The sequence below is a fragment of the Lontra canadensis genome, unplaced genomic scaffold (genome assembly GCF_010015895.1).
Source record: "Lontra canadensis isolate GAN:19392208 unplaced genomic scaffold, GSC_riverotter_1.0 scaffold17, whole genome shotgun sequence".
NCBI classification, from domain to species: Eukaryota; Metazoa; Chordata; class Mammalia; order Carnivora; family Mustelidae; genus Lontra; species Lontra canadensis.
The window spans coordinates 23391205-23416699 of NW_022631011.1; the positions used below are offsets into that span (position 1 = coordinate 23391205).

At 38.0% G+C, this 25495-nt stretch overlaps 1 protein-coding gene across 6 annotated transcripts in view; it reads right to left on the reverse strand.

Moving 5' to 3' along the window:
- The window catches only part of GREB1L (GREB1 like retinoic acid receptor coactivator), a 269159-nt gene that overhangs the window by 145602 nt on the left and 98062 nt on the right, over positions 1-25495 (reverse strand). Inside the window, exon 1 of one of the 6 annotated variants that reach the window (XM_032859790.1) lies at positions 20476-20533. The exons of 4 other annotated variants lie outside the window; for them this stretch is intronic. The gene's annotated coding sequence lies outside the window, so the exon portion shown is untranslated. Of the gene's footprint in view, positions 1-7487; positions 7506-20475; positions 20534-25495 lie in introns of those variants that run through there. One more of the 6 variants, XM_032859792.1, reaches the window with a different exon arrangement.

Consider the following 25495-nt stretch of genomic DNA (forward strand, 5'->3'; position numbering starts at 1 on the left):
TTAATACTCTCCGAGAAAGAAAGACTGCATGAAGAAAAAAAGAGTTACTGTTTTCTAGCCTTTTGAGTAGTGTAGTTCTAGGAGTAATTAAACTAAATAATTATAATTGCATATAAGTGGTTGAAAATTACAGTGTGCATATTATTCCCTCCTTTAAATAGATTATGGTGAATATAAACTATTGGGTTGAAAAATAGGAAATATAGTCATAAAACATCAAGTGAAGTAAGAACTATTTGTCACTGATTTTTATATGTAACTAAGAAGTGTTTTTATTCCTTTGTTACTGTAACTAAAAGGAAACCAAAAGGGGACTTTCCTAAGAATATACTCATTTCAATATGCATATTTACAGTACTAAAAATATTTAAAGTAACATTAACTTTTGTTTTCTAAAGAAATAGTTTTCACTTTTATTGTCCTTTTATGCCAACTTAGAGAGAGGAAAGACAGGAAAGGACCATTTTTAGATTTTGAAATAAAAATCTTTATCTTACCTCTCTTACTGTCAGAAGAATGTCTTCAGGCAAAAGAACAGTTAAAAAAGCAAGACCCAGATTTTCCAAAATCATGTATTTCCCACCCACACACACACAAACGGACATCGTTTTGTAAGTCAGGAGTCTTGCTGCCAATATCTAAACCCAAGATTACCCCATATGGTCAACAAGGTCAAACTGCATTACTGCCAATGAAACTCTATGGCTCCACGAGGACCTTAATGATTTTTAAAAAAGGTCAGTAATCCAATTCCAATAGCTTCAGAGTCTAAAATTGCTAATTTTTGGCCACGTGCTACACACTTCACCTGCTAGTAATGACATTTTTGTATTTTCTTCTAATTACACTCAAAGCTAAGACCTTTGGCCCTGGGCCACAGACCCCTATTCAGGCTGCACACATTCTCTTAAACGACCTGATCCTTTGTTGTCACTCTTACTCTTTCATCTATTATTTACACCCATAGAGAAGGAAGAGACTCTACCATTTGTATAACTTAAACCTTCTAATCGTCTTAATTTCTTTACCTTTCAACCTATGGTCTTTTTCATAGACGAATGCCAAAAAGTTTGACAAAATCATTTTTTTTTTCAACCACATCCTCCCACCTCCCTTTCCCCTTTCCTACTCTCTGCCCAAGCTCCTTCCTGTTTCTTCTCTTACACGGCCCAGTTCTGCATCAGTCCAAATTTACAAATTTTTACTTTTGCCAACAAAATGAATTTCTAAATAGAATACAAAATTTCCACCTTGTTCTGACAGATCAATAACAATTATATTTCTTTATTTCATCAAAGAGCCCACTAAATTAACTGGAAGTTTACTTAAAATAACTTAAAGGATGCCCCCAGTCTCCCTAAGGCATGAGCACAGATTTTTCAAAATCCCCCTGCAAAAATGTCAAAAAAACTTAAAACAGTAAGGATGTTGGCTCTATGGTTAATACTTTTCCAACATTTGAATGTCTACAGTTGCTCAAATGCTTACAAAAAGAAAAGAAGGAAAGAAAAATGAAAATACAAAGGCAAATTTTAAAGACTAGAAAAATTTTTAAATCGTTACATTTTAAAAGACTACTAATTCTCAAACAGCAAAATTGTCATATAAAACAATGTATATCATTGTAATTTCTCAACACTTTTCCCAGACTTTTTTTTTTTAATGTCCAAATACATTTTGCAAATGCAAAGCACAGAATTATTTACCATGATGCAGATGTCCCCCTCAGATCACGGTAGCCACCAAAAGACTCTCGTTTCCAAGATGTTTATGAAATGACATATGATCCATCTCTGCTCTTTCTCTATTGCTCAGCTTACTCTTAATTTCTAACAGTATTTCCTTGTTGTCTGTCCTCTTTGCAGACCCTGAAACCCCTTGTCTTTTCTTATTTTTACCATTTGCTTCAACCAGCAGTTCACTGGAGACCCATCCATCTTGTAATGCCTAAAGTGACAGATGCTCTCAGGAACCACCACACTGCTGAGTGAACAAAAGATAACATCACCTCTAGGAACTCCAGAGAGAAATACAACTGCAACCTTAAGACAGGGGCTGACTTGACAGACATTGGACCATAAACCTCTTCTAAGCGAAAAAGAAAACAATTGCCACACACACAAAAAAATCTGACACAATCAAAGGCAGAAAAGAGTGATTATTTGTGGATTGCCTTTTCACTAGGCAGCTCACTTTTCCCTCCCAACGCTTTTATATTGGGGCAATTCACTTGCCAAGAGGCAAGAGAAGTTCTTGGGGAAAAAAAAAGCCTTTCTCAAGTATCTTCTTTTATACAGCAATAGTCAAAGTGAAATTTGTTCACGTGTGTGTTTCAGTAAAGCGAAGGCTTATGAGAGAGAGCATTCGTGAATCTGATCTGTCTTGTTTGAATAAAGCAGTATCTGGACTCAAAAATGCTGACTCAGTTCTACTGCTGTGAAAGGCATAGGCGTGCTTTGCAAATTAAAAACACATTAGAAATTAAAAAGCAACGTGTGACACAATGTTAACAATATGTGTAGCTCATAAAAATGGCTCACCATTCATTCATCAGACAACTTCCAACTTGAGTAAAAAAGACAGTTAACAAGAGGATTCTGGGAAGGACTACAGATCTCTTTTCTAACAAAGGAAGGGTCATATTAACATCTCCCAGCAACAAACTAATGACAGGGAGGCTGGTAGATACAGGGACTCTGCCTGATGCCAGCTAGGGTTTGGGTTTTTGTTTTTTTAAGCATCTTATTTAAAATCTTCATGCAGCAATAGGTAAATGCAAATTCTAACATTTAATTTTAACTTAATTCTAAATATAGAAAAATAGAGTGAAGGGAAATTTTTGAAGAATAGAAAAAACAAAAACTGACTTGGAGGTCACTTCCGAACATTGTGGGATCAATGTCAATTACAGAGATTAACAACTGTTTTTTATAATAGGTATCAAGCAACACAGAGGGCTATCTCTGCTGCAGTTAAATACATTACCATTTTGAAACAGGGTAAATGATTCAAATATTTATGTTAAATCTAAAACAAAGAGGGAAATGTTCAAGAAAAGTCCTGTCAACCATATTTCTAAAAAGAATCATAAGCACATACATGGCATTTCTTTAATACAAATATTTGAATTTTCCATTAAAATTTTTGCACAAAAAGACTTTAGTTACAATAATTTTTCTTTGAAATCATTAATGACTCTCCTCTCATTCCCATTTTACTAAAAATACATAAAATTTAAGAGATATTTTATTTCATCTCCTGTGTTTGAATTATTTGTGGGGTTAAAAACATGTTCAACTTGATAAATCAATGTATCTGTTTCTTAAACATTTTTTTAATGTATCCCTTATTTCCCCAAAAGCTTCAGCGTAGTTGTACAAATATTTCAGAATCTCAGAATGTTCTGGGTTTTACTTTAATGCTGACAAAACAGATTGCATATACAATAAATATGTACAACTTCTATAACTCAATGGAAAAAAGATTAATTATAGACTGCTTATCAATATATAAAGGACTTGTTCTGATATGGACTTGATGTTTAACCAGGTAATTCTGGTGTTTTGTTTTTTTTTTAACATACCCTCACCCTAAGTAATCCCCCCAAAACTACTGATCCAAAAGTACCACATCATTAAACACTCTCTAACTTTGGCATTAATACCAAAAAGAGAGACATGACCTTGAAATGACAGTTCCATTGCAGAAGGCTCAAAAAAAAAAAAAAAAAAAGCCCAATTAAATGACCTACTTTCAAACACAATAGGATCGATATGCATGCAGGAAAAGTACACCCCTGTGGAAAGTTCTTATTGCCTGATTGATCAAAAACAAAACAAAACTTTTCTTTTTTTTAAGGGCCCCTTCCAGATCACTGTCAGTGCCAGAAATCCACACAGGAAAAAAATCCATCAAAATGAAACCCTAAAAGGGTTTACCCTTCACCATCTTATTTGCACTTCAAAACCCTGTAAGTCCTTCAGTTAAACCCCAGGGCTGAACCATTTCAATAATAAGAGAGGTGGCCAGAGGTGATTTATCTCCCATTTGGCCCCTGGACAGAGCTGTAACGTCTACTAAGCTTCCCCTCCCTGAGTCAAACCCTCCCCCAAGTCTCAACCTTCATTTGTGCAGCTTTGGATCTGCAACCTTATAAACAACTCCTATGCCCCTTCCAATCAGATGCAAGAATAGTCTGTAACTCAAGATTTGGATACATTTTCTTGGCAATGCTTTCACAAAATGGAATGCTGCTGAGTAATCAGAGCTTTGAAAATACCAGGTTAAATTTCAGGTTCTCTTTATTATAAGTTGGGGAAGAAAAGAAACTTTCTAACTTTATGTTCTCTCTTCTCAGGTATGTTGTTATCAGAAGTTGTTAAACTTTTTCCAAATTATACCTTGATACTCTTAATGTTTTGGGCTATGTCAGCCAACATCCTGCAGTGAAGTTCATCTAAATTTAAATCCTTGCATTGTAAAATATCTTAACAAATCCAAAAAGTAGAGATTTCACAGGTCACACACTCCTGGGTCAAAAAGACCTTAAAAACAGTTATCAGACCACTATGACTTAACTGATTTGTTCTACACTTGTTATCAGATATGTACTATAACTGTCATCATACAATTTTCCTCTAGTAAAATAAACAGCAAACAATGTCAACAGTTATTTAAATTGAAACATAGGTCCCAGAAGTTATCAAATATGAAACACAGTGAAGTTATTCCTTAAAAATCAAGGATATTTTGTCACTAGGCATGATTTTCTATTTCAAAATTATATTCACATACTTCCTAGTTAGAAAGAGGATGAAATACATATGTACTTTCTCCCTACCACTTAAATGAGAAGTTTGTTTTTCTAATTGATTCTGATAATTACATCTGAATTCCACCATAACAACTCCCACTAAATGATCCCACTATAGTCATTCCAGTTTTACAAGTTGAAAACTTTCAAGCTATGTCACTAACTTCATATAGAGACTCTCAGACAAATATAAATATATTTCACTTAAACCTAATATCAGTTAAGAAAAATTTAAAATAATAAAATCATATATATACTGATAATTTAAAATACAAGAAAAATACATTTTTTGTCAGTTAAAAATTATTTGTTTTTGGAGATATTTATCAACAAAAATTATATTTCTGCCATTAAAAGATGCATCATCAAGATCCTTACATCTCATTAGGAAATAATTTTCATTTTCAAAGTTCCAAGTGCCACAAATTCAAGAAAAGAACAACTCTCACAGCAAATAACTTTATTGCATGCTACCAGGTCAACAAATCTCAGATTTGTATTTGAGATAACACAATAATTCAAACCTCACATATAAATCAGGAAAAACAGATGACTGAAAAAAACTAAGAAACATGCATTGTTAAATTACTGAAAATAATAAATATATTATTATCGGCAATAATAATAATATTCAGGAAAACAAGTATCTTAACCTACTACTTGACATTAAAAAAAAAAAAAAAAAAGCTTTCCTAAGATAATCAACAAGAGTAAATTGATCCACCGCAGAGGAAATATTCAATCTTCATTAAATATTTACTCAGTGCAATAGGTTGTTAGGTCTATTTAGACCTCAAAGAAAAAATAGTTCCTGTCTGGTAGGAATCAGGTCTTAGGAGAATTGAATGGAGATGAGAGGCAGTTCCTCAAGTCATGACACTCTATTTCACATTGACAATGCTAAAAAGTGGAGATATGCTATAAAATGTATAGTACTACTTTGAAATCTGATAGAAAGAAAGTTATACTTCTTATTATAATGAGCACTGAGTAATTTTTGAATTGTGAATCACTACCATACACTTGAAACTGATAGAACACTGTATGTTAACCATACTGGAATTAAAATTAAAAATTTAATAAAACGATAGAAAAAAAAAACAAAGAAGACAGTGATACTTCAAGGACTATCCATTTTAATAAGGTTTGACTGGGTAAGCAACTTTAAAGCAATAACTTTACTATTAGGGGAGCACAATAAAATTTGGGTGTTCAAAATCTGCAGTCTCCAACTTTCCCACTCTATAACTGTAGCCCAGTCACCTATCTTCTCTGGGCCTCTTTCCTTATCCATAAAATGGGAGATAGGGGCGCCTGGGTGGCTCAGTGGGTTAAAGCCTCTGCCTTCGGCTCAGGTCATGATCCCAGAGTCCTGGGATCGAGCCCCGCATCGGGCTCTCTGCTCAGCAGGGAGCTTGCTTCCTCCTCTCTCTCTCTGCCTGCCTCTCTGCCTACTTGTGATCTCTGTCTGTCAAATAAATAAATAAAAAATCTTTTTTTTTTTTTTTAAGTTTTATTTATTTATTTGACAGAGATCACAAGTAGGCAGAGAGGCAGGCAGAGAGAGAGAGAGAGAGAGAAGCAGGCTCCCCGCCGAGCAGAGAGCCCGATACGGGGCTCGATCCCAGGACCCTGGGATCATGACCTGAGCAGAAGGCAGAGGCTCTAACCCACTGAGCCACCCAGGCGCCCAATAAATAAAAAATCTTAAAAAAAAAAAAAAACCCTTAAAAAAATAAAAAAAATAAAAAATAAAATGGGAGATAGAGTAAATACATTTCTAGATTGCGAACACTACAATGGTAATGGGGGCAGAGAGGAGATCCCATTCATGGTAGCAACAACAAAAATAATACCCAGAAAGCAAATTAATGACAGATATGTGACAATACTTTTTAAATTGCCAACTTTATTTAGGTGATTTAAATGAAAATTTACAAACAGAAATGTGCTAAGTGTTTTAAAGATAAGTCTAATCCTTATAAAAATGTTTCTCACAAATAATAAATGTAACATAATTCCACTCAAAGTATCAGTAGAATTTTGTGAGGAATATCATGAAAATCATAAGGGTTGTTAAAGGAGGATTATCAAAGAAAAGATGGGATAAAAATCTCTTCAATAAAGGTTATAAGAGGAGGTGGTGAATCAAAATAAATGTTAAATCATATTATGAGGGAAGAGCTTTTGCCATTAAATCTATGTCTCTAATTGAACAAAATTTTTTGGTTCTCCTCTAACATGTCCTCTTGGTAGATTTCTTGAAATTTCCTTTTCTTGGGCTGGATTTCATCTCACAACCTTTCTAGTATTCCTCCTTTCTCTGTGCTGCTTCTCAGTTTCCTTTGCACTCCCACAGTAGTACACCACCCAGAAATGAAATGGAGTTCTACAAAGTTTGGTCTGTGGTAGCCATGTTCCAAGATGGCTTCAGTGATTCCTGCCACTGGTGTAATCCACTCCCCACACTGAAACAAGGTTGACTTGTGTGATCACTAAAATACCAAACAAATGACAGCATGTAATTTCCAAGGTCATAAAAGATATTGCAGTTTCTGGCTTGACCTCTTGGATCACTTGCTTTAAGAGAAGGCAGTCACCATGCTGTAAGGACATTCAAACAGCTCTGTGGGTGGGACCTGAGGTTTCCTGCCAAGAGCCAGCACCAACTTACCTAATTGCTCTTCTTGCCTCCTCTTTGGCACCCTCCAATCATTTCTCTGCACTACAGTGCAAATATAATCTGTCAATACTTTGCTAGAGTCCTTCATGGTTTTATATTACTCTGAGGATAAAAATCAATTTTGTAAATAACTCTGCCAATCTCTCTAGCCTTATCCTGCCCTGTTCTTTCCTAGATGCTGTGTTCCAGCAACAGTGACCAACCTTTAAACAGTTATGCTCCTTCTGTCTGTAATTCCATCTTATCTTTTACTTTTGCCAATTAAAATCTCCTTATCCTTTTAGATCTCAAGCTTTGCTTCTCTGATCCCCTCAGTCCTTGCTAAAAGCTCTCATAGGACCTTATTTCTATCCTTCCTAGCATTAACTCACTGATGAGCTATATCATTTGTGTGATTAATGTTTGTCTTCCCTATTAAATTCTAAGCTACATGAAGGTAGGGACTATGTTTTTCTGGGTTTGCCCATTATTGATACTATAACACCTTTGTGGTATCCTCCTATGTAGCAGGTACTTGTACTATTTGAATAATTTAGTAACTGAAAATGTAGGGCTAGCATGAGAATGAGAAGCTCATCAGAGACAGTCCAAGTCAACTTTATCTATAAGAATCATTACATGACACCCACAGCTAATGTCATACACAATGGGGGAAAACAGAGCTTATACCTTAAGGTCAGGAACAAGACAAGGATGTCCACTCTCACCACTTTTATTCAGCATAGCACTGGAAGTCTTAGCCACAGCAATCAGACAACAAAAAGAAATAAAAGGCATCCAAACTGGTAAGGAAGAAGTAAAATTTTCACTATTTGCAGTTGATATGATATATATAGAAAACCCTAAGGACTTCACCAGAAAACTACTAGAACTAATAAGTGAATTCAGTAAGGTCACAGGATACAAAATCAATGTACAGAAATCTGTTCTATACACTATGAATGAAGCAGCAGAAAGAGAAATTAAGAAAACAAGCCCATTTACAATTGCACTAAAAATAATAAAATGCCAAGGACTAAACTTAACCAAAAAGGTTAAAAACCTGAAAGACCTATACTATAAAATACTGGTGAAAGAAACTGAAGATGATATAATCAAATAGAAGGACATTTCCTGCTTATGGGTTGGAAGAACAAATATTGTTAAAATGTCTATACTACCCAAAGTAATCTACAGATTTAATGCAGTCCCTTTCAAAATGCCAAAACTACTATGTTTTACAGAACTAGAACAAACAATCCTAAAATTTGTATGGACCCACTAAAGACCCCAAATAGCAAAGGTAATCTTGAAAGAAGAACAAAACTGAATTCTAGAGTTCAAGTTATATTACAAAGTGATAGTAATTAAAACTGTATAGTATGATATATTACTGGCATAAAAAAATAGTCACATAGATCAACAGAATAGAATAGAAAGCCCAGAAGTAAACCCAAAGTTATATAGTCAAGTAATCTTTGATAAAGAAAGAATGAATATACAATGGGGAAAAGACAGTCATTTCAACAAATGGTATTGGGAAAACTGGTCAGCTACATGTAAAAGAATGAAACTGGACCACTTTCTTTCACCATACCCAAAAATAAACTCAAACTGCAGTAAGGACCTAAATGTGAGACCTGAAACCATAAAAGTCCTTGAAGAGAACCCATGCAGTAATTTCTCTGACATCGGCTATAATAACATCACTCTAGATATCTCCCCTGAGGCAAAGGAAACAAAAGCAAAAACAAACTATTGGGACTACATCAAAATAAAAAGTTTCTGCACAGTGAAGGAAACAATCAACAAAACTAAAAGGCAACCACCTGAATGGGAGAAGATATTTGCAAATGACATATCCAATAAAGGGTTAGTATCTAAAATACATAAAGAACTTATGCAACTCAACACCCAAAAAACAAATTATCTAATTAAAAATGGGCAGAAGACATGAACAGACATTTCTCCACAAAAGAGTTTACAGATGGCCAACAGACACATGAAAAGATGCTCAACATCACTATTAGGAAAATGCAAATCAAAACCACAATGAGAGTTTACCTCACAACTGGCAGAATGGCTAAAATAAAAAACTCAAGAAACAACAAGTATTAACAGGGATCTGGAGAAAAAGGAACCCTCATGCACAGTTGGTGGGAATGCAAACTGGGTGCAGCCACTGTGGAAGACAGCTTGGAGGTTCCTCAAAAAATTAAAAATAGGGGCGCCTGGGTGGCTCAGTGGGTTAAAGCCTCTGCCTTCAGCTCGGGTCATGATCTCAGAGTCCTGGGATCGAGCCCCTCATCGGGCTCTCTGCTGGCAGGGAGCCTGCTTTCCCCCATCCTTTGCCTGCCTCTCTGTCTACTTATGATCTCTTTCTGCCAAATAAATGAAAAAAATCTTTTTTTAAAAATTAAAAATAGAACTGTTCCAGGATCCAGGAATTGCACTACTGGGTAATAAGCCCCCAAACACAAAAACATTAATTTAAAGGGATATATGCACCCTTACATGTTTATTGCAGAATTATCTACAACAGCCAAACTGTGGAAGCAGCCCTAGGTCTAGTGATAGATGAATGGATAAAGAAGATGTGGAATATTATATAATAGAATATTACTCATCCATAAAAAGAATGAAATCTTACCATTTGGAATGAGATGGATGGATCTATAGAGTATGCTAAGCAAAATAAGTCAGAAAAAGACAAATACCATATGATTTCACTCATATGTGGAATTTAAGAAACAAAACAAATCAGGAAAGGGAAAAAAGAGAGAGAGACAAGCCAAGAAACAAAATCTTTTTTTTTTTTTTTAAAGATGTTATTTATTTATTTGACAGAGAGAGACACAGAGAGAGAGGGAACACAAGCAAGGGGGAGCGGGAGAGGGAGAAGCAGGCTTCCGGCCCAGCAGGGAGCCTGATGTGGGGCTCGATCCCAGGACCCTGGAATCATGACCTGAGCCAAAGGCAGAAGCTTAACCCACAGAGTCACCCAGGCACCCAGGAAACAGGCTCTTAACTATAGAGAATAAATTGATGGTTACCAGAAGGAGGATGGGGAAAATAGGTGATAGATATTAAAAAGTACACTTACCATGTTGAAAAAAATAATAAATAAGTATTTTGGAGCTCTTTCTACATAAGCACATAAAGATCTTCCTCATTCTTTTTGTGGCCTCAGAGAATTCCCTGGGAATGATTTTTTTTAAAGATTTATTTATTTATTTGAGAGGGAAAGTGCACAGAGGGGAGAGGGGCAGAGAAAGAAGGGGAGAGAGAGTCTCAACCAGACTCCCTGTTGAGCTCAGAGACTGAGGTGACATGGGGCTGCATATCATGACCCTGAGATCATGACCTGAGCCAAAATCAATGGTCAGATGCTTAACAGACAGCCATCCAGGCACCCCTCTACCATGATTATTTCAAACTAGTCCCTTAATGATAGATATGTAATTCATAATCTTTGTTATTACTAAAGATTTATAATAATCAATCCTGTACTAATTAATATACACAAATTTAGTGGATAAATTCCTAGAAGCAAAATTGCTGGTCAAAGGATATATCCAGATTTAATTTTGTTAAATATTGCCAAACTGCCCTGGTTTGGTTTGGTTTGGTTTTGGCATACACAAGGCAGTCTTCATTTTTCCCACACATTAGAAATATTTTCAATTGAACTTCAGTTTTTCTAAGGTCCACATCAAATAGGAAACTGCCAAAAGCAGAGAAAAACTGGGCTGGAAAGAATCCCTGATAAAGAGGCACCAAGTGAGGGTTGAACTAATAATGGCTGAATCGATTTATATTCCCATTATCAATTTATGGATCCCCATACCTTCAACAATGTAGAACATTACTTACTTTTGGATCTTTGTCAATTGGACAGTTGAAAAATGGTATTTCAATGTAGTTTTAGACTGTATTTTTCTTATTATGGATGAAATTAAATATCTTTTCAAATATTCAAAAGCCCTTAAATTTTCTTCTCTGAAACTTCTAGTTTTTATCCATTTTTAACTTGGTTGTTGGTTTTATTCTTGATTTGTAAGAGCTCTCTATATATTAAAGAATTTTGTCTTTTGTGTATGATATGGGGACAACATTTCCCCCATTTGCCATTTTGCATTTTGCCTTTGCTTTTGGTGTTTGCTGTTGTTTTTTTCCATGCAGTTTTAATTTTTGTACTTAAAATTTATCAATTTTTAAACATTTATCAATTTTTTAAAATGTTAAGTAGTTGTATGGAAACACAGAACTCACTTTATCTTTTTAATTAGATAATCTATATAAGCCAGTGTTTATTTCCTAGAGGCACTAAGAAAGCAAAGGAGAGTAAGTTAAAAAAAAAAAAAAAAAAACCTATCTAAATAATTAGAACCCCAAAGATGTTATTTTTCTATTAAAAAAAAGTTTTTCAGTTTTTTTAGTTTGTCATTTAAAAATTTTTTTTATAAATTTTATTTATTTATTTGACAGAACGAGAGAGAGATCACAAGTGGGCAGGGAGTCAGGCAGAGAGAGAGGGGGAAGCAGGATCCCCATTGAGCAGAGAGCCTGATGTGGGGCTCAATCCCAGGACCCTGAGATCATGACCAAAGGCAGAGGCTTAAACCACTGAGTCACACAGGCACCCAGTTTATCATTTTTTTAAAGGGAAAAATAGATATTTTCACCTTTCCCACTCTCTCTTGTTTTTGCAAAATAGGCAGAAACACACACACACACACACACACACACACACACACACACCACAGAAAAGAGGAGAGGTGAAGATGAAAAATGGACAAGGGTTTGAAGCAGCAGCTGAACAGGAGCCTGGGATGAAAATTTTGCATAAGTAGCTTCTAATCTTAGAGGAAACCGAATGAACATCTTTTGATCCATCTATTTCTTTTTTTTTAAGATTTTATTTATTTATTCGACAGAGAGAGAGATCACAAGTAGACAGAGAGGCAGGCAGAGAGAGGGAGAAGCAGGTTCCCTGCCAAGCAGAAAGCCCGATGAGGGGCTTGATCCCAGGACCCCGAGACCACGACCCCAGCCAAAGGCAGAGGCTTAACCCACTGAGCCACACAGGCAGCCCTAAATCCACCTATTTCTTGAACCCCAGGCAAAAGAGTCAACTATGTTTTATTTTTTATTTTTTCCAACAAGGATGTCTATGGATTTTCTCCCACATACCCCAAATTCCAACTTCCAACCCTTTCTATACCTCCTATAAACATTCTTTCTTTAGACCATAGCTGAGAAATGTGGGACCCAATCAGTGTTTATTACTGTCTTTGTTGGTAACTCCTACATCTTCTTCATTGGCCATAAAATCTTTTCTAAGTTGCTGCTCTTCACCCAACCTCAATATATCAACTCAATATGTCCAAAATTAGTATGCCTAAAATAAAACTCATGATTATTAGAGTAAAAGCTATTCCTAATACCTGATTTGATTATTTTCATTTATTTACCTAGGAAGTACTGTGAACTGTGCTAGGAAGGATAATTAAGGCCATCCCCAATCTCAAAGCAATTCCAATCTAAAGGTGAAAGACATAAACATGTGTAAATATTCACTAGAAGTAAGAAAAAAGTACTGTAAAAGTACAGAGATAATAGCACTTCTGTCCAGAGAAATGAAGAAAACATCAAAGGAGAGATGACATTTGGGTGGCTTTAAAGGGTTTATTAAACAGAATTGGGAGGATCACACAGGCCAATAGAGCAGAATGTCAAAGTCAGAGTGCATTTTAGAAATACTGAAGGTTCATTGTTGAAGGGAGGGGTTGAGCTGGAGGCTGGGGATTCATCGCCCTCCACAACCTGCTGCGACCATTGCCACTACGAAAGAAGCAGAATCAGAAGCAGCAGCCACTACTGTGAGAGCAGGAAGAGACTGGAGATGAGGAAGATGGGAGTCCCATCAGACCACCTAACCTTCTTGACCCTCCCCACTGTGGCCAATGGAAAGCCTGGTGACGCCAAGCCAGCCCCAAACTGGAATTCACCTGCAGGTCCACCATCAATAGAATGGATAAATAAGTTGTTGAATGTGCAATGGGATGCTATGCTGTAATGAACAATCTCATAAACACGATGTGGAACGAAAAGAACCAGACAAAAAAGAATGGAAAAGAAGTTCTCCATTACTAAGGGAACCAATTATTCCACCACAACTGAGTCTCCTACCTCCTTCCTAGGGCAGAAGCTCACTCTGGGAGGCTTAAGCATCAGGTATGGCCCATCGATCATGGTTGATGGGGGGGCCAATGCTGAATCTCCTTTTACCAGGCTAGGCCATAAATGTCTTTCCAGAGAAGGCTTTTTCCCAAAAAGCCAAAAAAAAAAAAAAAAAAAAAAAAAATCCTCAAAGGCTCAAAAGTTGGTTTCTTATCAAGAATATCTGCTCACCCAAAAGATGAACCCCAGGTTATGGAAAACAAATTTGACCACCCTCTCCGCTGACACTGCCAAAAAGGGCCACTGTTGATAGGAGGACCTTTGAGCCTTCTACCATCCAGGTATCAACAGACCTTCTGTGTGAGACTGTGCCTTCCCATCCATGCTGGAAGGAGCCCTATGTGACCTAATAGGCATATTTTTCCCTGTGGCCCTGTGATGTCTACTATGAGGCTATTCTACTCATCACTGTCAATGACACCCACCCCCATCTGCCACCTCCCCCATTGGGGCCCAGAGTCATTTCATCACTGGTCTGCAGTGTGCACTCCTTTTTTTTTTTTTTTTTTTATTAAGACTCCAGAGACTTGCCTACAGAACCCCAGCTTTTTCCCTGTTACATGCCCCCTGGATCTTCTTCCCCCTCAGCAACTGATTGCTAAACAGGAAACCTCTTTGGTACTGTTTCTTGTGCATGTGTCCACCCAGCCCCAGTACTGCCCTCAATTCTTAAGAGCCAAGGTGCAGTTTTCTACCATTCTTTTCTTCTAGCTGTTTGTTTTAAATCCTTTTTATGTGACACACACCTGCTCCTCTCTCCATGTTGCCGGCTGCTCTGTGAAACCCACCGGGTGGTCTGACCTGGGGTAATTTGGATAACTGGTACAGGGCTACTCCCCAAAAGGCGACTCTTCCTGTTTTTGAATTTTATAGTTTCTGTATCAGTAGCATGATCCCCTGCTCCTCTGGTCTGTGATCACTGTGCCCTGTGAAATTCTGTGTCCCCTTGTAGCCTTTCTCAGTGTCTGCGGCACTTTTGTGACTTCCCAACACTAGAGTAAGGTTTTCTGTCCAAAATGGTGCCCTCCAGATTTTCCGCACCTCCCAGCAAGGGAGAACTGTCAAACTTTCCACAAGACTGCCTCCCCGGTTCTCTCCACTCTTCTGTTGATGTCAGTTTTACTGGGTTTGACACAGCTCTTTAAAGAGATGCCCTTTAAAGACTCTGACAGGCTTACACCATGTCCTCTCCAACCCACTTTAGTTAGGCTATATCATTGTGAGGCTATCAGCCCTTCTGTCTGAATCCTGTGAATCTCTACCTGGCCCACATCTGGTGGAACCTGGACAGTACTATCACCGTCTTCTCAACTTCTTCCCCACATTCCTGGTACTTGCTCCTTTCCTTTCCTTTTCTTTCTTTCTTTCTTTCTTTCTTTCTTTCTTTCTTTCTTTCTTTCTTTCTTTCTTTCTTTCTTTCTTTCTAGATTTTATTTATTTATCTGAAAGAGAGAGAGAGACTGCAAGAGAGGGAATACAAGCAGGGGGAGTGGGAGAGGGAGAAGTAGGCGCCCCACTGAACAGGAAGCCTGATGCAGGACTCGATCCCAGAACCCTGGGATCATGACCTGAGTGGAAGGCAGATGCTTAATGACTGAGCCACTCAGGTGTCCCGCACTGGCTATTTTCTATGAAAATGGCAGTGAACAGGTTTAGTTTTGAAGTGGCCCTAAGGAAATGAGTCAGGAGTTGTGTGGGTAAAAGGAAGGGATGACAGCTATTGGAGAGCTGAGAATAATTTTTTTAAGCTTTTTTTTTTTTTTTAAAGTAGATTCCATGTTCAGCACGGAGCCCAGTGTGGGACTTGAACTCAACAACCCCAAGATCAAGACCTGAGTTGAGATCAAGACCTGAGCTGAGGGGAGCATGGGTGGCTCAGTAGGTTAAGTGTCTGCCTTCAGCCCAGGTCATGATCCTGGAGTTCCAGGATCAAGCCCCATGTGGGGCTCCCTGCTCAGCAGAGAGCCTGCTTTTCTTTCTGCCCTTCACCCCGATCATGCTCTCTCTCTCCTTCTCTAGCTCTCAAAAAAAAAGAGAGACCCGAGCTGAGATCAAGAGTCATCAAGAGTCAGATGCTTGACTAATTGAGCTACCCTGAGAATAATTTTTTTTTTCTTTTTAACATTTCTTTTGGTATAAGTAACAAATGTAGTAGAAACAAATAAAAAATAGGTCGGGGACAGTCTGCAAGGGACCTTAAATGCCAAATCAGGAATTTGAATTTTATCCCAGAAGCAGGAGAAAGCCAATGGAAGCTTTCAAAAAATTAACATAATTAGGTATTTTAAAAGTAGAAGATAACTCTGAGGTAATATGAAAGTTGGATTAGAGACTAGATAAAGGTTTCTGAAGAGTCTAGGAGGAGTTGGTGGTGATTATACCTAATCAGGGGTGGAAGGAACACAGAAGAGGAGCCCTTCAGATTGGCAGTTAGAAATTCAGGACTCAAGGTCAGGATTGGGAACTCAACAAACACACCCTAGAAACAGAGAGCTGCCATACAGATAATTGCTATCAGTACTGGGGAGATTACCTGGAGACTTCCATCACAAAGAAAGTATGTGGAGTAAGAAGGTCAAGGAGGGAAGTCTGAGAAACACCATCATTTGAGAGTCAAGCAAGGAAAGAGGAAAACCTCTTTGCAAATGAAGGAGCAGTAGGGAGAAGTAGGGAAGAAACCAGGAACCTATGGGGTTGTGAACGCCAAGGGACAAGAGAGTTTGGGGAAATGGGAGGTAGTTAGCAGTTTCAACAGGTAGGGGAGGTCAAATAGGACCATGTGCCATGTAGCAATTAGTCCTTCAAGAAGTGTGGTGAACTAGGACAGAAATCAGGAGGTAGCTGCTGGAAAGGTAGAATGGCAGGAAAAGAGACATTCGAACGAGAGATGTCCAGAGGATGATTTTTTTCCCTCCAAAGAAATGGAGAGGTGGTGATACTGAAGAGAGGTGATGATTAATGGAAGAAGGTCTCAGAAGGACAGAGAAAGGAGAGAGGAACAGATGGAAGATACATCAATGGAAGAACCTCAGGGCAGAGGCCTGGGTCCCTGATGACAGCAGAGATGCTTTACCAGCTGTAGACAATTACCTCCAAACTTTTGTTTATGAGGGAAAGAAATAAACTTTGAACTTGGTGTTTAGTGTTTCTTGTCATTTGCAGACAAATGTAATCCTAACTGATACAGGAGAAAAGGGCGTTGAAAGAATAAGCAAGCCCCTCTCAAAAGCATGAAGACATGAAATGACACGGTATGTTCTGAAGACAAGACCAGTCTGCAATTACTAGACTATCGAAAGTGAGAGAGGGAATGGTAGGAAAGGAAGATGAAAATGTAGACCCAGGTGTGAGGAGCTAAGACTGGATCTTATGGATAAAAACTAGCTACATGAAAGGTTATTCAAGAAATGACATTTCCATTTCAGCTTTGAATAGATTCTTCTGTGGCAGTCTGGAGGGGGTCCATGAGGAGGCAAAACAGGATGCAGGAGAGTGCTTAGAAGTTTCCACTATAGTCCCGGTGAGGGATCATGATGCCTGCAGGGGTGCAGTTAGGGTAGCGTTACAGAAGATGGGGAGACCTAAGAAATACTTAGGAATTAAATCAGTAGGAGTTGGTAACCAATAGAATGGACAAGTAATTCAGGGTGAAGCTTAGGTCTCTATCTTGCATATCTTTTCTCCATCCCCACTGTTAGTACTTCAATTCAGGCAGGCACTACCTCACATATTCATTCAATAAACATTTATTGAGTACCTTCTCTGTGCCAGGTCCTGCAGATACAATGGTGAACAAGAGAGAAATGGTCTTTGCTCTCCTAGATCTTAGGGCTATCATTGGTGAAAGCTTCATATGTGATACCTCATTTAACCCTCCAAATACCGTTTAAGTATTACTATGTCCCTACTTTTCAGATGAGGTAGCCCAGTCTAAGAAAGTTTAATAATTTGCTCAAGGTCACTTGGCTAGCTGGTAAGTTATGGTACCAGGAATCATGCACAGATCCACCTTTAAAGCCATGGTTTTGTTTTGTTTTGTTTTAGTAGGCTCTACACCCAATGTGGGGCTTGAACTCACGACCCTAGGATTAAGAGTTGCATTTTGTATGGACTGAGACAGCAAAGAGCCCCTAAATCCATGTTTTGTTTTGTTTTTTAAGATTTTATTTATTTATTTGACAGACAGAGATCACAAGTAGGCAGAGAGGCAGGCTGAGAGAGAGGAGGAAGCAGGCTCCCCGCTGAGCAGAGAGCACAATGTGGGGCTCGATCCCAGGACCCTGGGATCATGACCTGAGCCGAAGGCAGAGGCTTTAACACACTGAGCCACTCAGGTGCCCCTAAAGCCATGTTTTTGATCACTTGACTATGATCTCTCTAATGCAATTACAGACAATGTATTAAATACTGTAACAAGGAGTACAGTGCTTTGGATGATTACAGCCTCCTAACTGGACATTCTTTCTACATTTGCATGTTTCTTAAGTGCAGATTGGGGAGAATGTTGGTACCTCCTCTAACTGAGGGCACTTGGAGGAAGAAGATGAGGTTTTGAACGGAAGGTGATACATTTCAGGTCTTAGATAGATTGATTTTGAGAAGAAATATCCAAGTAGAGAGATCTAGCAGCAATGTGATAGAGAAATTTGAAATTTAGAGGGATGCAGGGTTGGAGAGAGAGCACTTAGCATCACTAATACTTAGAAGTCACCTAAATCAAGGCAGCTGGGTACAGGCTTAAGGAGAGTGGAGTAGATTTAGAATAATTGATTAGAGAAAAAAGAGAGGAACTCACCAAGGGCACTCAATTCAAAGATATAGTTAAGTTGTATTTAGGGTGAGAGAGAATGAATTTATTGTTGGTATCAGTCTGCATGGTTGAGGGGTTTTCTCTAGCAGCAATAACCAACAAAAGAACAGGAAAACTTGCAAACATTTTATCAGTTTAGTAGTTCTTTTCTTTCTCCCACTCAGATGTAAGACCTTCCCTGGGAGTCCCCAGAGCACCCTGAATTTACCTTTGATCTGCTAATGACCACTTGACCTATCAGGTTCTATTTAAGTCCACCTCCCCTTTGGACTTTGAAATCCTCAAAGTTCTTTGAGACTCTGAAAATTCCCAAGTTCTTTGCCTGTTGAAAACCTGTGTTTTTCATAGTTTTTATTCTCTATTATGTACTTGTTTTATCTCCAGGTTGGACTGCAGTATCTCTGAGGGCAGGAATTGTGACTTTTCAACAGTTTTGCAGGAACGTCACCTCAGTTCAATGCCTCATCCACAGTCTTTCGTTAAACATTTGTGGGATCAACTTTAATCTAGAAGCTGCAAAGTGGAAACTAACCAACTCTCTAATTCTATCAAGCAGTGATTTTTTAAGTTTTCAGACTCGGAATAAACAATCCCCTCCTCTCAACCTTTTGTTCTATTTTTCATTAAGAGGTAGTTAGGATACCTCCACCAAGTACATAACATTTTGACTTTGGAGTTTGGACCCTACCAACAGGTCTCTAGGCTCTTTGACCATGGAGGAGCTACGAAGCATTTCTGGGTCTGCTGAATCCATATTGGTAAAACTCAAAGGATTGGACCTGATGATTGCTGATGTCCCTTCTTATTCTTAAATCCAAAGATTAAAAAAAAAAAAAAGTGACCAGCACCCTCCCCACAAAAGAACCCCAAACAAATAAAAATAAAATAAAATCCCAAAATTCCATGACACCTGGAAGACCTTTAAACCACATTTGCGAACCCAGCCTTATAAAGCACAATTAAAACATGGATTGCAAGTGAAATAAATCAGAGACACAAATACCATATGACTTAAATTATATGTGGAATTTAAAAAACAAAACAAAGGAACAAATAGACAGAAACCAGAAATAGATTCATAAATATAGAGAATAAACTGGTGGTTGCCAGAGGAGAGGAGGTTAGGGGGATGGGCAAAATAGGTCAAAGGGATTAAGAGGTACAAACTTCCAGTTATAAAATAAGTAAGTCAAGGAGCGCCAGGGTGGCTCAGTCTGTTAAGCGCTCAACTCTTGATTTTGGCTCAGGTCATGATCCCAGTGTCATGAGATTGGGCCCTATGTTAAGCTCCGTACTGGGTGTGGAGCCTGCTTAAGATTCTCTCTCTCCCCCTCCGTCAGTGCCCCCTTTTTCCCCCTCCCACAAATGCTTGTGTGCATACTCTCTCTCTCTAAAAAAAATCAATCAATCAAGGGAATGAAAAGTACAGCATGGGGAATATAGTGGATAATGTAAGAATTTTTTATGATGACACATGGTAACTGCACTTATGGTGAGCATTTCATAATGTATATAACTGTTGAATCACTATGTTGTATACCTGAAACTAATATAATATAATATGTCAGCTATATTTAAATTAAAAAAAAACAAAAAAACAAAAACATGGTGCAATGTTTCACAACTGGAAAAATGGCAAATAAATCCCAATCTCTATAAGGTTAGGTTATAATCTATAGAGCATATTATCTCTAAAATGAAGACACTGATGTTTTATATTTAATTATTGCTTTGCCGATTAAAACATGTAATAGATGCAAGATGTTTTTCAATGGTAGGCTTATCCAAAAATCAAACAAAAGGACACTGTCATTCACTTTGCTAGTAAAAAGAGAAGAAAGCTAGAATATGAAACACCATCTCAGATCTCATATGTACCTTGGTAACACTTTCCTTTTTTTTTTTTTTTTTTTCCAGAAGAGAAATCAAAGAGTGTAAGTGACTTACTCAAAGTTACAGAAGTACTAAATGGCAAGGCTTGTAGTAGAATCCAAAGTTTCCAGTCATATGCCTTTTTTTTTAAAAACAACCAAATTGGTCAAAAATCGCCTGAAAGACAAAAACAGATGAAGGTGAAATGCCAGTTGGTTGAGTTTAAACAGAGACCCCACTTTGTTCTTTCCAGGTTCAATAATAAACAATTCCGTGATTAGCATGAAAGGCTAGCAGATGAAACATTTGACTCCTAAACGAAAATACTTGTATTTTTGCAGGACAGTTAGTAAATCAACTGTAAAAATTAAAGTAAATGGAAAACAGGGAATTAGCAAACCCAAAACTCAATTTTCCTTCACTCTTTTGGAAGACAGATAGAAAAAACAAAACAAAATCCCTGTGGTTCCCTTCATTAGCAGCCAGGGTGGTGAGTCCCATTGTAAATCCCACTTATAAAGGCTCGTGGCTACCTGCAGAGCCTAGGAGTACCAATCACATTAGTGAAGACACCAGATGACCAAAGGAAGCAGTGAGGGTCTGGGAAAGCTAGTAAACAAAAGGCAGCATTCCAAATGAATGCCATTGCTAGAGTCTGCATTGTAAAATGCCTGGATTTGAGAACCCTAAAGAAGATTAGCTTAAGACAACAAAAGATTCAAACAAGATACAAAGAGCTCATTTTGACACATTAAGAAATTGTCTTTATCAGATCATCAGGTGCTTAAGTATAATTATTTAAAAAAAAAAAAAATTCCACCTAAGTTGTGTTTGAAGAACTTATCCTAGAAGAATAGGGACCTAAACATGGTTCTTGAATATAACTTGTTCCTAACCAAAATTCATGAACCAGGTATGCTGGCCCTTTTCCCTTTTAATCTTCCTGACATTTTGAAGGCTTGTAATGACTTTAGAATTTGTTACACACATCATTTCAAGGTACCACTCTGCTTACAAGTACTAGTCCTTTTAATACCAACTAGAAAAACTTGACTCTCTCCAATTGTACGTGATTTTCTTCCATGTTGTTGCCTCATTTACAAAAAAAATAAATAAAACTTTAAAGTATGAAAATGAAAGGCAGCAAAACATTAGGCCACGGTGTAATTTCCTGGACATTTTCGATCACTTTCCATGCCTGTTTGGCTCTTGCCGCAAAGTTTGAACTCAACTACAATGGAGATGCTTAAATTTGAAAATGCGGAAGGAAAACCTTATTTACTTCTGTGTGGAGGAAGCTGATAGTTGCTGCTGTTTGTTTTCTCTTGTTTTGAGAGGAGAGTTAGGGAGTTATGTTCACAAATTTTAATAACTTCCAATATTGTTTGCCAGTTTTATTCACTAGAGATCCATAGTGCTAAGCTGAATAATGCTGATATAAAGTAGAAATAATTACTTATCGAAAGTCCTGTCAGAAGACATGGTCACTGACAAGATGAATACTACTGGGTCAAATGGCCTTCCACTCAATGAATAATATTCAGGTGTACAGACTGTCAATCAGTCTGAAATTTTACAAATGTATTTAAAGACCCCCTATCAATAACAGATAAGCAGACAAGCAAGAAGGGTTCTGATTATTTAAATAGTCCTAAAAGCCTGTAAGTCAAATTTGAGGTATAATAATGAGAACCTTTCCCTGTAATTTCTTTTTTTTTTTTTTAAGATTTTATTTATTTATTTGACAGACAGAGATCACAAGTAGGCAGAGAGGCAGGCAGAGAGAGAGGAGGAAGCAGGCTCCCCACTGAGCAGAGAGTCCGATTTGGGGCTCGATCCCAGGACCCTGAGATCATGACCTGAGCTGAAGGCAGAGGCTTTAGCCCACTGAGCCACCCAGGCGCCCCTTTCCCTGTAATTTTTATTTGAAAATCAATTTCTTATCATATCTCCTCAGTTTGATAAATAATTACTTCTCACCAAGAACACAAGTAGTTCAGCACCCACTTTCCCTTTGAGAGGTACTCGCATTGTGTTGTCAAACCCTAACAGGGTCATAAGCAAGGCTTACTGACACAGAAGGAAACGTTCACACTGAATGAGCGGATGTCATCTGCAACTATTAGGCCAGGTGAAAACTTTGACTTCACGGATGTTCAAGTGGAAACACATTGGAATAGTTCAGTGAGTCTGAACTCCTAACAGCTTCCTGGCTTTACCTCTCCTCTAGGTTTAGAAATTACATAATCATAGAAACATTATTGTAAGACTTAAAATTTTTGTAAAGTCTATTTAAAAAATATAATCGATCACCCTTGTTTGACAGAAGCACAAGGAAGTAGAAAAGTAAAGAGACTGGTAGCTGAGTCACATTTCAAGTTTACTGCGGACGAGGGGCACAATCCTCACCCCAACTCCCTCAAACCCTTACTAGTGCTGCGGTTTCTCTAGACTTTTCAGTTTTGTCACATAGACAGTGGCAGAAATATGTCTTATCAAGTCAGTACCAGAGTATTTTCTCAGCTCTGAATCTGCTGACTGCATTCGTGGAGTGTCTCCTTTCATTGTCTCAATTGCCCCTTCCCTCTCTCCTTGGTAGTTAAGAGGCAGGACCAAGAAGGGCCTGACCTGAGCTGCTTCTAAATCAGTGAAGACAGGTGGTGTGGGGAGTGATAAATCCAGTTCGAATGATGCTCTACCACTTTAGAATCACGTGGCTCGAGGCTAGTTATCTATAAAATGAGAATAATATTTCCTGCCTCATCGGGTTATAGGAGATAATATATGTGAAGCACCTGGCATATACTAGGCATACAATCAATGTTAATACTCTTCCTTACAGAAATCCCTAACTATAGGAAGAATTGTGCTTTTATAGAGTTCTTTCATGTATATGATCTTAGTTAATCTTTAAAAGACTACCACACTCAGAAGTAGCAGGGTACTTGAATGTATGTCCTCTGCCTCCAGAACCAACTTCTTTCCCTATTGGGCTACTATGTGAGCAGCTGTGGTGGTGGAGACCCCATCATATTCCTTTGTCATCAGCTCCTGTGGGTAGGGATGTGGAGCGTGGGCTGAACTGGGAGGGATCTTAGAAGCAAGCAAATGAAGCAAAAAATAGATATATGATCAAACAAACCCATACCATTTAGTAGGGTAATGGCCATAACGTATCCTTTATAATTTAAAAAAAAGACAATGAGAATAAAATTGAGACATAATTATAATGCCGTAGCTGCTAGATCTTTATAAGGATGTGATTATTTTACGTTGGTCGCACATGAAAAAACTTATGAAAATAACAGACCCACAAAACATTATCTTAGCTTAAGGCTGAGAAAGGTTTCCTAATTGTCATTAGATGGAACCAGTATCTAAATTAACCAAAATTTCCTAAAAACACCTCAGAACTATAAGAGCTTTCATACACTTTGCTCCCTTTAATCCTCACAATAACTTCCTGAGATGCATATTATATTTGTTAGGAGAATACAGACTCCAAAAGATTGAGTGGCTTATTTGAGAAAGCGCTGATACCAAAACCTACATCCTTTAACCCCTATATGTGCATTCTTCAAGCGAAGTCACACTATGTTCTCTAACAGAAAAAATAGGTAAAACGGACCAACCTATAACCAAGATTGTTAATTAAAACTCAAGAGACAAATAACAAATGTTACATTGGTTAAACATGAATTTACTTACACAAATTATAAATATCCAACTAAAGAGTTCTGAGGTCAGAATGATATCCATTATTGAGATTTGAAAGTAGTTTTTTAAGTTATATTTGGTCTACTACAGAAGTTAGACTGAAAGAAAATGTGATTCCTACCTCACTCCATTCTGATTATACATAATTAAGTTCTGGCTTTACTAATTGTATTTTTTAAACTTCAAATTTTCTAATAAGATAAATTTAAAGTTCAGGGCGTCTAGGTGGCTCAGTCGGTTAGGCGTCTGATGCTTGGTTTTGGCTCAGGTCATAATCTCATGGGTTGTGGGATTGAGGCCCACATCCCGCTCTGGACTCAGTGGAGAGTCTGCTTGAAGATTCTCTCCCTCTTCCCTCTTCCCCTCCTGCCACGTACACATGCACATGATCGCGTGCTCACTGACTCTCTTTCTCTCTCAAATAAATCTTTTTTTAAAAAAGATAAATTTAAAGCTTAATCCATAATGACAACTTTTCATCCAGAAATATGATCTTCACTCTTCCTTATTATTTTTCCTTCCATTACCCACCCTGGGAAAAATCTCTGTTGAGAAGCAAAATATAAGGAATTTTCTGATTAATGGAGTTGAGTTATGTGGACTAACTGTATAGAAGTTGAAAGACATAGTGCTCCTTAGTTGGGGATCGAAAGTAAAGAAATGAAGGAGAGCCCTAAAAAGAATAGCAGGAAGATGGGATGCCTGGGTGCCTCAGCTGGTTAAGCATCAGCCTTCTGCTCAGGTCATGATCCTGAGGTCTTGGCACTGAGACCCACATCAGGCTCCTTGCTCAATGGGGTACTTGCTTCTCCCTCTGCCTGCCACTCCCCCTGCTTGTGTGCTTCTCTCTCTCTTCCTCTCTGCCACATAAATAAATAAAATCTTAAAAAAAAAAAAAAAAAAAAAGAATAGCAGGAAAAAAACAGGTGATCACACCTATGGATGAAGATAATCAAATAGGGTGCCTGGGTGGCTCAGTGGGTTAAAGCCTCTGCCTTCGGCTCAGGTCATGATTCCAGGGTCCTGGGATCGAGTCCCGCATTAGGCTCTCTGCTCAGCAGGGAACCTGCTTTCCCCCCCCCCACCCTTACCTGCCTCTCTGCCTACTTGTGATCTCTGTCGAATAAATAAATAAAATCTTAAAAAAAAAAAAAAGATAATCAACAGTAATCAGGTGAGGTGGGGTGGGTAGTCCTGCCAATCTGGGTACCCAGAGAGGCTCTTCAAGTCCTTTGCTAATGTGACAGTAATGGTGGCGATGGTAGAAAGCACTGAGTGAAAATCACAAGTCATATGAGGAAGAATAGAACGGACGTTCCCATTTGTATCAGCAACTGCTTCAGCATGGCCTATATTTGACCTGAATGTAACTAAACAG